Raw genomic sequence first — 14,984 nt, 5'->3', positions numbered from 1 at the left:
TCGAAGTGATCATCTCTTTTCTCTCTCTTCTTCTACGATAAAACCCTAGGGGTTTTATCATTTGATATAAGAGCAGTGATCCTCATCGTTCTCATTGTAATTTCTCACAACACCTCGTCGCAGCTATCATCATCTAAAAAAAAAAGAAAAGAAAGAAAGAGATAAAGCCAGCAGCCATGCCCAACCTCCTCACAACGGGAAAGGGTCGTTGCTTCCCGACCAATGACCACCACTGCCACTTCCTACCTAGCGACTACCCCCCTCGTCGCTTCCCACGTCGACCACAGCCCTGGTTGCCACCACCACTACCTCTCGACCCTTGTCAACACCTCCTCCCAACCATGCCCTCAACATTGCCTCAGCCACTGTAGCTTTATCCTCAACCGCTCGCGATCCTTTGGCGTCACTAGCGTCTCCTTCTATGGTGCAATAGAAATAGAGCACCCTTTGCATCTTCTGCCACAACCGATTGCCACCATCGCTGCCTCTTGACCCTTGTCAATGTCGCCTCCTAGCCATACCCTCAGCACTACCTCGGTTGTTGTCGGCCTCGCAGCCTTAACAGCAGCTTCGACCACAACCGATTGCCACCATCGCTGCCTCTTGACCCTTGTCAATGTCGCCTCCTAGCCATACCCTCAGCACTGCCTCGGTTGTTGCTGGCCTCGCAGCCTTGACAGCAGCTTCGGCGGTTACTCCCAGTCGCACCATCATAGCCTCAACCCCGGTTGCTCGGTGATCGCTCCCCTTGGGTCACAGCAACTGCAGCCACACACGTAGCCACCCATAGTCGCTCCCCACGCCAACACCACCACCTTCCAGCCCCCAATGCTCTCACCCCACGCATCGATAGAAACAGGGCAGCAACCTTCCCTCCTCGCAACGACCGCAACAAGCCTTTACGTTGCCCTTAGCATCCGCTTTCTCGGTAGCTTCACATCCAAGCTACATGTCGATTGTTGCCTCGCTCCGATATCACCAAAAGCTACATTGAATAGGACAGTGCTAATGCCCTTGACCAGACATAAAAAATAAGAACTAAGGATTACAGATTTATAGTCTTACATAATGGCTATCGATAACTCAATGAAAGCCCAAATTGAACCATTGAAAATCAGAATTGAGAACCGGTTGTAAAAAAACCTTAATGATTTCAAAAAGAGCATATTGGAGAGCTTTAGCAAGTTTCAATAAGATGAAAATTTAAGTCTTATATTGAATCGATCTAGAGACAAGCAAAAGAAACTAAGAACAAGACACAAGTTATCCACACATGAATGTAGAATTTTCAAGATGGGAAGATGGAGATCTGACTAGTTGGATCTCTAGGGCATAATTTTTTTTCCATTTTCATAGAACTCCAGAAGATTCCAAAGTAGAAATAACTTCGATCCAACTAGATGAAGATGCAATCCAATGATATGATTGGTATGAAACTTGTCATGGGGTCCCCTCATGAGAGCAATTCAAGAGAGGGCTTCTCGTTTGCTTTGGATCATATGAATATGAGAATATTGATGGACAACTAGCTAAAATTTGTCAGATTTCTATAATGCTAGAATATCATAACATATTTGAATGATTGTCTAATCAAGCAAGAGACTGGTCCGAACGACAACTAGTGGGAGTATTTATTGAAGGACTTAATCTAAATATCCGATGTGAAGTCAAAACTCGCCAACCCCGCACTACGATAGCTGTAATTTCATTTGCATGAGGAAAAAATCAGTAAGAAAAATCATTAAAACAGAAGTGACAACAAACAAATGATCAGTAAGCCATCAACCCCATCTATTCTCAGTCGAAACCCTAACACAAGAGACTAACTCGAGAAGAACTCAAGGAAAGATCAACGAAAGATTTGGCACTGTGATGAAAAGTGGAGTAGAGAGTATTGATGTAAACAAGGGCAACTTCTAATGATTGAATCAATTGGGGAGGAACCGAAAGCTAATAGTGTGGACTCCGATCATGAAGGTATAGATTTTGATGAAGATGTTGGACCTATCATACATATAGTACATGCATTAGCCAACTACTCTAATCCGTAAATTATGAAAGTTGGAGGAACTTTGGAACATTAGCATGTTATAGTTTTGATTAATACTAGTAGCACTAACAATTTTATAGATAATAAGTTTGCTGACTGATTGACCTACCACATTAAAGGTTATAACAAATTCGAAGTAAAAGTCGATGATGGACGTATTTTAACTTGTAATAACAAATGTTCAAAGATAAAATTGATTATACAGTGCCAAGAGTTGCTTGTGGACTTTTTTTTGCTACCCTTGGAAGACTTTGAAGTGATGCTTGAAATTGAATGATTATCAACCCTATGTGATATTTCTTGAAATTTTTCTAAACTAATCATGAAGTTTTTTATTAATGGAAAGCTTGTGATCCTAAAGAGAAGACGTGGAAGTAAGGTTACAACTAACGCTAGCCATCAGATGGAGAGGATTCTTCAGAAGACTGCAATGACTGCTACACCAAAAGACCGACCTATTGCTTATACTATCAAGAAGTGAAGATCGTATTTACTTAATCAACGGGTTGTGATGTGTCACAGACACCTTGTGACTAAAGTGCTGAAAGAGAAGTTTCCTGAGTTTGAAACTACTCAGCCTTGAGGACAAGACTGATTTGAAGAGGGAGGAATGGTTATGATCTCTTTATTTTTTGAGTTTTGAATAATATTCTATTGAGTTTGTCAAAGAGTCGGATAGAGATTTATTTGATATTTATTTATTTATTTATTAATAGTCTAAGTCCGGATAGACTTTGAGTGGAACTCTATAAATAATGATGTATCTATTTTTTTAAATAATCAATAAAATATTATTCCAGTCTTTTGACAAATCCTAGGAGGTCGATCCCTTCGAAGTAATCAAGAAGATCGATTCCCTCCAACTGATCATCTCTTTTCTCCCTCTTATTATAGTTTTTTGAAACATTCTTCTTTAAATGCTTGCGTTGAGTTCTTGTGGGGAATTCTAAAATCCCTTTATCAATACTATTATAATATGATGATGACAAGGATAAATGCTAATTATTCATATTAAGAAACTGATTTCCAGTAATATTATGCATGGCCTTCTCAAGTTCCTAATATTTAAATAGGATTTGCCCTTTGTAACTAACTTAGCATACTGTGTTCTTCCTTACATTCTTCCTGTTGCTCTAACAAAGAACATAGGTTTAAAGTTACATAGGAACTTTCATAAACCATTAGTTACATGAATCAAACTATTAAACTTGCTACAATTGTCATTAAATTCTACCCAAAATACTTGATCAAATGCTGATGTATTGTCAGGTAGAAAATTAAAATTCAAAATTTCTAACCGTAATTTTTTTATGAAGGATAGTATCATAAACTTTGTAAATAGACTTTTAAAGCCGGAAAGAAGGAAAAAAATGTTTAAAATATAAGCTAGTATATCAAGAATATAGTATAGTAATTTCCAACCCTTATTATCATTATGCTTATATACTCAATTTTTTTTCTCAATTATTATTAATTAACGGGATAAATAATAATGTTGTTGATGATGATAACAATGAATAATAATAATAATAATAATAATAATAATAATAATAATAATAATAACTAGATCCATCTTGGCATGTTTCGGTGGACCAGACTCGTACTCAACATTGGCCCTTTTATAATTGAATAAGATATATAATATAATAACTAATTGGGTTCCGTTCAGATATTTTAGCCAATAGACTAAGTCCACTTACGGACGGGAGGAAATCTCCTGAGATCTTATCGTAGACCATCTGCTCTCGCCTATAAAAAGGACAGGACCTCTAGGGGTTAGGATCTATTCCTTGCACTCCTTGTAGATGGTGACGGTGCCTGTAGCAGTAGATCAAACCAGATCTCTGAAGAGATCAAAAGGTACGCATCGTAATAATTAGATCTATACACTTGATTTCAATCCTAGCATATAAGTTATTTCCGCATTTTAGATATAGCATAATTATAGATTTTATGCTTACAATTGGTATCAGAGCCCGGTTTTTAAAATCAAATGCATTATATCTGTAAATTTATTTACGATGCATAAAATTACCTTTATCTTTCAAGAATTGTTAAGTAGCAATGGTCACCGTCGACCTCGCTACGAATCTGCGACTACGCCGGGTAGCGTGCACAACACAGAACCCGTCCCATACGCAGGCATCACAGAACCCGTCCATGCGACGGCTGACCGCACACGGCCAGAACCCGTGCATGCGATGGTCGGCCACACGCAAGCAGACAGCCCAAGTGGCGGTCGTGCGTGAGTAGGCCGTGCACAGGCGGCGGCTGTGCGCTGGCAGCAGCCACGCGTGGGCAGGAACTGTCGCAGTGGCAGCGGCCACGCGTGAGCGATGGTGGCCCCGCGGTGGCAGCACCGTGGCGGCAACGGTCGCGTGCAGGCTAGAACTGTCGCTGGCAGCCACGCACAAGCGGTAGCCCGCAGTCGCGCACAGGCGGCCACGCAATAGGCAGCACCGCTCGCGCAGGCGATGGCGACGAAGGCAGATTAGGGTTTTGGCATAATTATGATTTTGCCCTCGAGGCTAGGGTTTTGTGAAAATTATAGTTTTACCTTTACAAATTTCGTAATTTCAGGTTATGTTCTATCAATATATTTATGGTTTTACCCTCGGGTTTAATTTATGCCAAAATTACAGTTCTACCATTCGCATATTTCTGATTTATTACATTTCAAATATTTATGATTTTATCAAAATTGAGAAATTTAATTCATATTCTCAATTATAAATTGATAAATATGATTTATTATAATTATGATTAATTTTAATCATAATTATATTTTTGATTATTTGATTGGATTTAATTTTTGATTTAAAAAAAACTATAAATTATGGTTTACTTTATAGTTTTCTCATATGAATTATTGATTTTACATGTGATAAATAAAATTAAAATCCAATTATTATTTTTGGACTTTTATTTATTTATTCACATGTATATATATGAAATTGTGAAATAATGTATAAATTTCACATGCATGATTTATATAAATTATTGATTATACATGTGGTAAATAAAATTAAAATCCAATTATTATTTTTAGAATTTTATTTACTTATTCACATGTATATATATGAAATTGTGAAATAATGTATACCTTTCACATGCATGATTTATATAAATTATTGATTTTAATGTGGTAAATAAAATTAAAATTTAATTATTATTTTTGGACTTTTATTTATTTATTCACATGTATATATATGAAATTATGAAATAATATTTACCTTTCACATGAAGGCATGATTTATATGTTATCATGATTATAATATGAGTTTTCGTACTAATTAATATTCAATAATTATTATTATTATTTATTATTAAATTACTTAGTATTAATGTTCAATAATTATTATTATTATTTACTATTGAATTGCTTAGCATTAATATTCAATAATAATTATTATTATTTATTATTGAATTGCTTAACATTAATGTTCAATAATTATTATTGTTATTTATTATTGAATTGCTTAGCATTAATGTTCAATAATAATAAATATTATTTATTATTGAACTGCTTAGCATTAATATTCAATAATTATTATTGTTATTTTATTATTAAATTTCTTAGCAAAAATTAAAAAAATTAATGAATATTATTTGTAATTCATTTCCCTAAGGTTTATCTGACTAGTAGTTGTCAAAGTGGCCTAAGATGATAGATTTTTATGATATGAATTACAATAAAAGTTTTCTCATTTTTAGGATATTTTTATTTTATATTATTGTATTAGTCTTATAGCCACCAAAGTGACCTGGACTAATGACTTATAAAATAATATTAAGGAATTAGTCCTAAATGATATTAAGGAAATAATATTTAATGACACATATAATTAGGAGATTTAGATAATCCCAAAAGAGAATCTAATTCAAATAATTATATGATGGGGTAAGATGATACTATTTTTGGATATCCTTGCAGTTTAGGGTTGTATACCCAAAGGTAACAATACTATTCCACAAGGATGGTATCAGTCCTCCATAAATATTCTTGAGTGAATACTAGATATGTCCATATTTCACCTAAAAGTGTAATATAGATGATATCAATAGTTCATCAATTTTTGATAAACTCAAAGCATTAATGTTATTCTATATTTTTACAATGATACTTCCGCATATACATTCTTATGCATCTAGTGTCCCTGTACTATCTGGATCAAATTATTCAGAATGGTTAGAGCATGTGCAATTCACACTGGGTGTATTAGATCTTGATTTAGCATTACTTATTGAAATGCCTGCATACTTGACTGATGAAAGTACTATAGAACAAGTAAATGAAATGAAGACTTGGGAAAGATTCGATAGACTTAGTTTAATGTTCATAAGAATGATGATTGTAAATAACATAAAGACTTCATTACCGACTGTAACTAGCACAAAGGAATATTTAAAAGTTATTGAAGACAGATTTAAATCTGTTGATAAGTCATTGGCTGACATATTAATGAAAGAACTAACTACGACTCAGTATGATGGCACTCGAGGAATTCAGGATCATATCCTCAATATGGCTGACAAAGCTACAAAACTTAAAACATTAGGTATGAATGTTGATGAATCTTTTCTCGTGCAATTTATTCTCAATTCTCTTCCTTCTCAGTTTGGCCCATTCAAGATTCACTACAACACAAATAAGGATAAGTGAGACTTGAATGAGTTGACTAGCATGTGTGTTCAGGAAAAATTGAGATTAAGGCAGGAAAGTTCACATAATATCATGACTACTATTTAAGGAGCTGGTAATAAGAAAAAAAAGCTGAAGCATTATCAATCAAAGAAACTTGCCAGGTCTGGAAATGTTAAACGGATTAATAAAAAGAAAACATTTATTGTAAAGTGCTTCTTTTGTGGCAAGAAAGGACACGTGAAGAAGGATTGCATTAAACGTAAGACTTGGTTCGAAAAGAAAGGTATTAACTCAACATTTGTGTGTTTCGAATCAAACATTACAGAAGTTCCTTCTAACACTTAGTGGATTGATTCTGGTGCTTCAACTCATGTTACAAATAACATGCAGGGATTTCTTTCAATTCGGAAACCAAAAAAACATGAAAGATTCATCATTATGGGAAATCGTCTTAAAGCGAAAGTGATATCAATGGGAACTTATCGTCTACGCTTAGAGATGGGTCGCTTGATGGATCTTGTTAACACATGTTATGTTCCTACAATTTCTAGAAATTTAGTTTCTTTTTATGAGTTAGGATATTGTCTTTCTTTTGATAGTGGCAAACTCAGTATGTTTTATGATTCAATAAAAGTTGGTTCTGGAATTCTCTGTGATGGTTTGTACAGAATTAATTTGGATCTTAAGTTTGCAAAGACATTAATGACCCTACAATCAAGTGTTGGATTGAAACGTAGTTTCAATAATGAAAGATCTTCTATATTGTGTCATAGACGATTGGGGCATATCTTCAAGGAAAGAATTGAAAGCTTAGTGAAGGATAATATTTTGGAACATTTAGACTTCACTAATTTTGATGTTTATATATATTGCATTAAGGGAAAGCAAACTAAACATATAAAGAAAAATGCCACAAGAAGTAAAGAACTCCTTGAGATTATTCATACTGATATCTGTGGACCACTCCATATTCCTTGTTTTAGTGGAGAAAAATATTTCATCACATTTATAGATGATCTGTCTAGATATGGCTATATTTATTTAATACATGAAAAGTCTCAAGCCATTGATACTCTTGAAGTATACATAAATGAGGTTGAGAGATAATTAGATAGAAAAGTTAAAATTGTCAAATCTGATAGAGGTGGTGAATTTTATGACAGATATGATGGATCTGGTCAAAATATTGGCCATTTTGTTAGATTCCTAGAACAACGGGGTATTGGTGCTCAATATGCATTACCAGGTGTACCACAGCAGAACGGTGTTGCTGAAAGGCGAAATCATACTTTGATAGATATAGTTAGGAGCATGATGAGTTATTCCTCTTTATTTGAGTCGATGTGGGGTGAAGCTCTTAGGACAGCTATGTACATCTTGAACAGGGTTCCTAGTAAGTCAGTTTCATCGACTCCATTTGAGTTATGGACTGGTAGGAAGCCTAGTCTAAGACATCTACATATTTGGGGGTGTCCTGCAGAGATAAGAGTATTCAATCCACATGAAAAGAAATTGGATCCAAGAACTATTTTAAGATATTTTATTGGTTATCCAGAAAAATTCAAGGGATACAGATTTTATTGTTCTAATCATAGTATGAGAATAGTAGAATCTGGTAATGTAAAATTCCTAGAAAATGACGAAATCAGTGGGAGTGAAAAATCTCAAAGAATTAATTTTGATATCGAGAAGATTCAGGTTAATTCTCTCATATCATCTCCTATTCGAAGGATTGTTGTTCCTTAAATCAATGAGAGTATTAATAAGAGTGAACAACAAAATAACATCGAAGAACTCTCACATGATGTTGATATCGCCGTTGATGATCTTGTAGAACAATCACAATTGGCAGATTTGAGAAGATCTCAAAGGAAAAGAAAACATGTCATTTCTGATGATTATGTGGTATATCTACAAGAATCAGATTATGATACAGGAATAAAAAGAGACCCCTTATCGTTTTCACAAGCCATAGAAAGTTATGATTCTGAAAAATGGTATGATGCAATGAAAAAAGAGTTAAAATCAATGGTCCAGAATAGTGTCTGGGATCTCGTTGAATTGCCCAATGATTGTAAATAGGTCTTTAAGATAAAACGTGACTCAACGGGCAATATCGAACGATATAAAGTCAGACTTGTGGCCAAAGGTTTTTCTCAAAAGGAAGGCATCGACTATAATGAGACTTTTTCTCCAGTTTCAAGAAAGGACTCATTAAGAAACGTCATGACATTGGTAGCTCATTATGATCTTGAGTTGCATCAGATGGACGTGAAAACAACATTTCTGAATGGGGATCTGGATGAGGAAATCTATATGGAACAACCTGAAGGATTCATTGAAAAGGAAAAGGAAAATTGGGCTTGTAAACTTAAGAAATCCATTTATGGCCTTAAACAAGCTTCTAGACAATGATATATAAAATTTCATAATACCATTACTTCCTTCGTATTTGAGGAAAACACTGTTGATCAGTGTATATATCTGAAGGTAAGTGGGAGCAAGTTTATTATATTAGTCTTATATGTGGAAGATATTTTACTTGCCAGTAGTGATCTTGGTTTATTGCACGAAACCAAGATATTTCTCAACAAGAACTTTAAGATGGTTGATATGAATAAGGCAGCCTATGTTATTGGCATTCAGATATTCAGGGATAGATCTCAAGGATTATTAGGATTGTCCTAGAAATGATATATTGATCATATCTTGGAAAGATTTAATATGCAGCTTTGCTCAGCCAATGATGTACCAATTACTAAAAGTGAAAAATTCAGTCAAAATATTATTGGCATTGAGATATTCAGGGATAGATCTCAAGGATTATTAGGATTATCCTAGAAATGATATATTGATCGTATCTTGGAAAGATTTAATATGCAGCTTTGCTCAGCCAATGATGTACCAATTACTAAAGGTGAAAAATTCAGTCAAAATTAGTGCCCAAGAAATTACTTAGAAAAGAATCAAATGAAGAATATTCCTTATGGGTGCGTAGTTGAAAGTCTATTATATGCTCAAACCTGTACAAGACCAGATATCAGTTTTATAGTTGCAATGCAGGGAAGATACCAAAGTAACCCAGGAATGGAACATTGGAAAGCTGCAAAGAAAGTAATGAGATATCTGCAAGGGATGAAAGATTATATACTCTCATATAGGAGATCAGATCAGCTTGAAGTGATAGGATATTCAGATGTTGATTTTGCAAATTGCCTCGATAGTAGGAATTCCACTTCAGGATTTGTATTTATGTTAACTGGTGGGGCAATTTCTTGGAAAAGTACAAAGCAATCGCTTATTGCATCATCAACAATGGAAGCTGAATTTGTGGCATGCTTTGAGGCCACAAATCAAGCTTTATGGTTGCAAAATTTCATCTTGGGATTTGGTGTGGTCGACTCAATTGTTAGGGCGCTGAAGATATTTTGTGATAACACTGCAGCAGTTTTCTTCTCTAAGAATGACAAGTACTCTAGTGGTTCCAAGCACATTGAGATAAAGTACTTGGTGGTTAGAGAAAGATTTTAGAAACAGCAAGTGTCAATTGAGAACTTGAGCACCACTATGATGATTGTTGATCCATTGACAAAAGCCTTACGGTGTAAAATATTCAAAGAACATGTTCTTAGAATGGGGCTTGTGAGCAAGTCATAAAGGATATGATGATGCATGTTTATGTGGATGCTATTATTGACATTCTTCTTGCTTAATTAAAGTTATCTGTTTCTGTTATCCTGTTTACATTTATGTTTATGCATATTATGGTTGAATATAATAATAGGATCGTCTTGACAAGATAAATTATAGGGGTCATTATGGACTATATTAGGAAAGACTAACAATGTTGTAGTACATAAAAGGGAGTATGACATTGATGAAATACAACCGTTATGACTCACATTGATAGTCGGACTTAATATAGTATTATTGTGTTTATTGGACTTATTAGCTTATTTTAAAATATGGCCATGTATAAAATATTTTTCAAAATTCCTTGGAATCCAATTAGGTAAAATTATTTTTTAAACAAATTTTATTTTGTTTATTTTGATTTTGAATATCTCTTTTATATCTTATCAATTAATGGGCCAAGTGGGAGAATGTTAGATTATGTGCCCTTTTATAATTGAATAAGATATATAATATAATAACTAATTGGGTTCTGTTAAGATATTTTAACCAATATACTAAGTCCACTTACAGAACGATTCATCGGGAGATAACCTTGATGGGAGAAAATCTCTTGAGATCTTATCATAGACCCTCTGCTCTCGCCTATAAAAAGGACAGGACCTCTAGGAGTTGGGAGAGCATTGGCACATTACGTATAGACGCACCTCTCCGTTGAGGGATTTCAGTTTCTCCCCCCAAAACCCCTAATCCATCACACTCAGTGGGTCCTGTGAAAGGATAGGAAGAGAGGAGAAATGATATATTCCTTGCACTCCTTGCAGACGGTGATGGTGCCTGCATCAATCTTGGATCAAGCAGCAATCTTGGATCAAAGACGGTGCTTAGCAGATCAAACCAGATCTCTGAAGAGATGACATCAAAAGGTACGCATCGTAATAATTAGATCTATACACTTGATTTCAATCCTGGCATATAAGTTATTTCTGCATTTCAGATATAGTATAATTATATATTTTATGCTTACAATTGTTATCTCCGTATTTAGGGAGAAAGGGATTTGAGGGGAGAAACTGAAATCCCTCAACGGAGAGGTGCGTCTATACGTAAGTGGACTTAGTTGGTTAAAATATCTAAACGGAACCTAATTAGTTATTATATTATATAGGCCACATAATCTAACATTCTCCCACTTGACCCATTAATTGATAAGATATAAAAGAGATATTCAAAATCAAAATAAATAAAACAAAATTTGTTTAAAAAATAATTTTACCTAATTGGATTCCAAGGAATTTTGAAAAATATTTTATATATGGCCATGTTTTAAAATAAGCCAATAAGTCCAATAAACATAATAATACTATATTAAGTCCAACTATTAATGCGAGTCATAGCGGTTGTATTTCATCAATGTCATACTCCCTTCTATGTACCACAACATTGTTAGTCTTTCCTAATATAGTCCATAATGACCCCTGTAATTTATTTTGTCAAAACAATCATGTTATTATATTCAACCATAATATGCATAAACATAAATGTAAAAAGGATAACAGAAACATATAACTTTAATTAAGCAAGAAGAATGTCAATAATAGCATCCACATAAACATGCATCACCATATCCTTTATGACTTGCTCACAAGCCCCATTCTAAGAACATGTTCTTTGAATATTTTACACTATAAGGCTTTTGTCAATGGATCAGCAATCATCATAGTGGTGCTCAAGTTCTCAATTGACACTTGCTGTTTCTGGAATCTTTCTCTAACCACCAAGTACCTTATCTTAATGTGCTTGGAACCACTAGAGTACTTGCCATTCTTAGAGAAGAAAACTACTATAGTGTTATCACAAAATATCTTCAGCGGCCTGACAATTGAGTCGACCACACCAAGTCCCGAGATAAAATTTTACAGCCATAAAGCTTGATTTGTGGCCTCAAAGCATGCCACAAATTCAGCTTCCATTGTTGATGATGCAATAAGCGATTGTTTTGTACTTTTCCAAGAAATTGCCCCACCAGTTAACATAAATACAAATCATGAAGTGGAATTCCTACTGTCGAGGAAATTTACAAAATCAGCATATGAATATCCTATCACTTCAAGCTAATCTGATCTCCTATATGATAGTATATAATCTTTCGTCCCTTACAGATATCTCATTACTTTCTTTGCAGCTTTCCAATGTTCCATTCCTGGGTTGCTTTGGTATCTTCCCAGCATTACAACTACAAAACTGATATCTGGTCTTGTACAGGTTTGAGCATATAATAGACTTCCAACTGCGCACTCATAAGGAATATTCTTCATTTGATTCTTTTCTAAGTCATTTCTTGGGCACTGGTTTTGACTGAATTTTTCACCTCTAGTAATAGGTACATCATTGGCTGAGCAAAGCTGCATATTAAATTTTTCCAAGATACGATCAATATATCCTTTTTGAGATAATCCTAATAATCCTTGAGATCTATCCCTGAATATCTCAATGCCAATAACATAGGCTGCCTCATTCATATCAACCATCTTAAAGTTCTTGTTGAGAAATATCTTGGTTTCATGCAATAAACCAAGATCACTACTAGCAAGTAAAATATCATCCACATATTAGATCAATATAATAAACTTGCTCCCACTTACCTTCAGATATATACACTGATCAATAGTATTTTCCTTAAATCCGAAGGAAGTAATGATATTATGAAATTTTATATACCATTGTCTGGAAGCTTGTTTAAGGCCATAAATGGATTTCTTAAGTTTATAAGCCCAATTTTCTTTTCCCTTTTCAATGAATCCTTCAGGTTGTTCCATATAGATTTCCTCATCCAGATCCCCATTTAGAAATGCTATTTTCATGTCCATCTGATGCAACTCAAGATCATAATGAGCTACCAATGCCATGATGATTCTTAATGAGTCCTTTCTTGAAACTGGAGAAAAAGTCTCATTATAGTTGATATCTTCCTTCTGAGAAAAATCTTTCGCTACAAGTCTGGCTTTATATCGTTCGATATTGCCCGTTGAGTCACGTTTTGTCTTAAAGACCCATTTACAACCGACTCTTTTACAATCATTGGGCAATTCAACAAGATCCCAGACACCATTCTGGACCATTGATTTTAACTCTTCTTTCATTGCATCATACCATTTTTCAGAATCGTTACTTTCTATGGCTTGTGAAAACGATAAGGGGTCTCTTTTTATTCCTATATCATAATCTGATTCTTGTAGATATATCACATAATCATCAGAAAAGGCATGTTTTCTTTTCCTTTGAGATCTTCTCAAATCTGCCAATTGTGATTGTTCTACAAGATCATCAGCGGTGACATCAACATCATGTGAGAGTTCTTCGATGTTATTTTGTTGTTCACTCTCATCAATACTCTCATTGATTTGAGGAATAACAATCTCTCGAATAGGAGGTGATATGGGAGAATTAACCTGAATTTCCTCGATATCAAAATTAATCCTTCGAGATTTTTCACTCCCACTGATTTCGTCATTTTCTAGCAATTTTGCATTACCAGATTCTACTATTCTCATACTATGATTAGGGTAATAAAATATGTATCCCTTGGATTTTTTTGGATAACCAATAAAATATCCTGAATTAGTTCTTGGATCCAATTTCTTTTCATGTGGATTAAATACTTTTATCTCTGCAGGACACCCCCAAATATGTAAATGTTTTAGACTGGGTTTCCTACCAGTCCATAACTCAAATAGAATCAATGAAACTGACTTACTAGGAACCCTGTTCAGGATGTAAATAGCCGTCCTAAGAGCTTCACCCCACATCGACTCAAATACAGAGGAATAACTCATCATGCTCCTAACCATATCCATCAGAGTACGATTTCGCCTTTCAGCAACACTATTTTGCTGTGGCACACCTGGTAATGCATATTGAGCACAATTACCCCGTTGTTCTAGGAATCTAGCAAAATGGCCAATATTCTGACCAGATCCATCATATCTGCCATAAAATTCACCACCTCCGTCTTTGACAATTTTAACTTTTCTATCTAATTGTCTCTCAACCTCATTTATGTATACTTCAAGAGTATCAATGGCTTGAGACTTTTCATGTATTAGATAAACATTGTCATATCTGGACAGATCATCTATAAATGTGATGAAATATTTTTCTCCACTAAAACAAGGAATATGGAGTGGTCCGCAGATATCAATATGAATAATCTTAAAGAGTTCTTTACTTCTTATGGCATTTTTCTTTATATGTTTAGTTTGCTTTCCCTTAATGCAATCTATACAAACATCAAAATCAGTGAAGTCTAAATGTTCCAAAATATTATCCTTCACTAATCTTTCAATTCTTTCCTTGGAGATATGCCATAATCGTCTATGCCACAATATAGAAGATCTTTCATTATTAAAACTACGTTTCAATCCAACACTTGATTGCAGGGTCATTAATGTCTTTATAAACTAATGATCCAAATTAATTCTGTACAAACCATCATAGAGAATTCCAGAACCAACTTTTATTGAATCATAAAACATACTGAGTTTGCCACTACCAAAAGAAAGACAATATCCTAACTCATCAATTCTAGAAAGAGAAACTAAATTTCTAGAAATTGTAGGGACATAACATGTGCTAACAAGATCCATCAAGTGACCC

Source organism: Musa acuminata, chromosome BXJ1-3 (genome assembly GCF_036884655.1).
Source record: "Musa acuminata AAA Group cultivar baxijiao chromosome BXJ1-3, Cavendish_Baxijiao_AAA, whole genome shotgun sequence".
NCBI lineage: Eukaryota > Viridiplantae > Streptophyta > Magnoliopsida > Zingiberales > Musaceae > Musa > Musa acuminata.
This window is presented reverse-complemented; position numbering follows the sequence as displayed.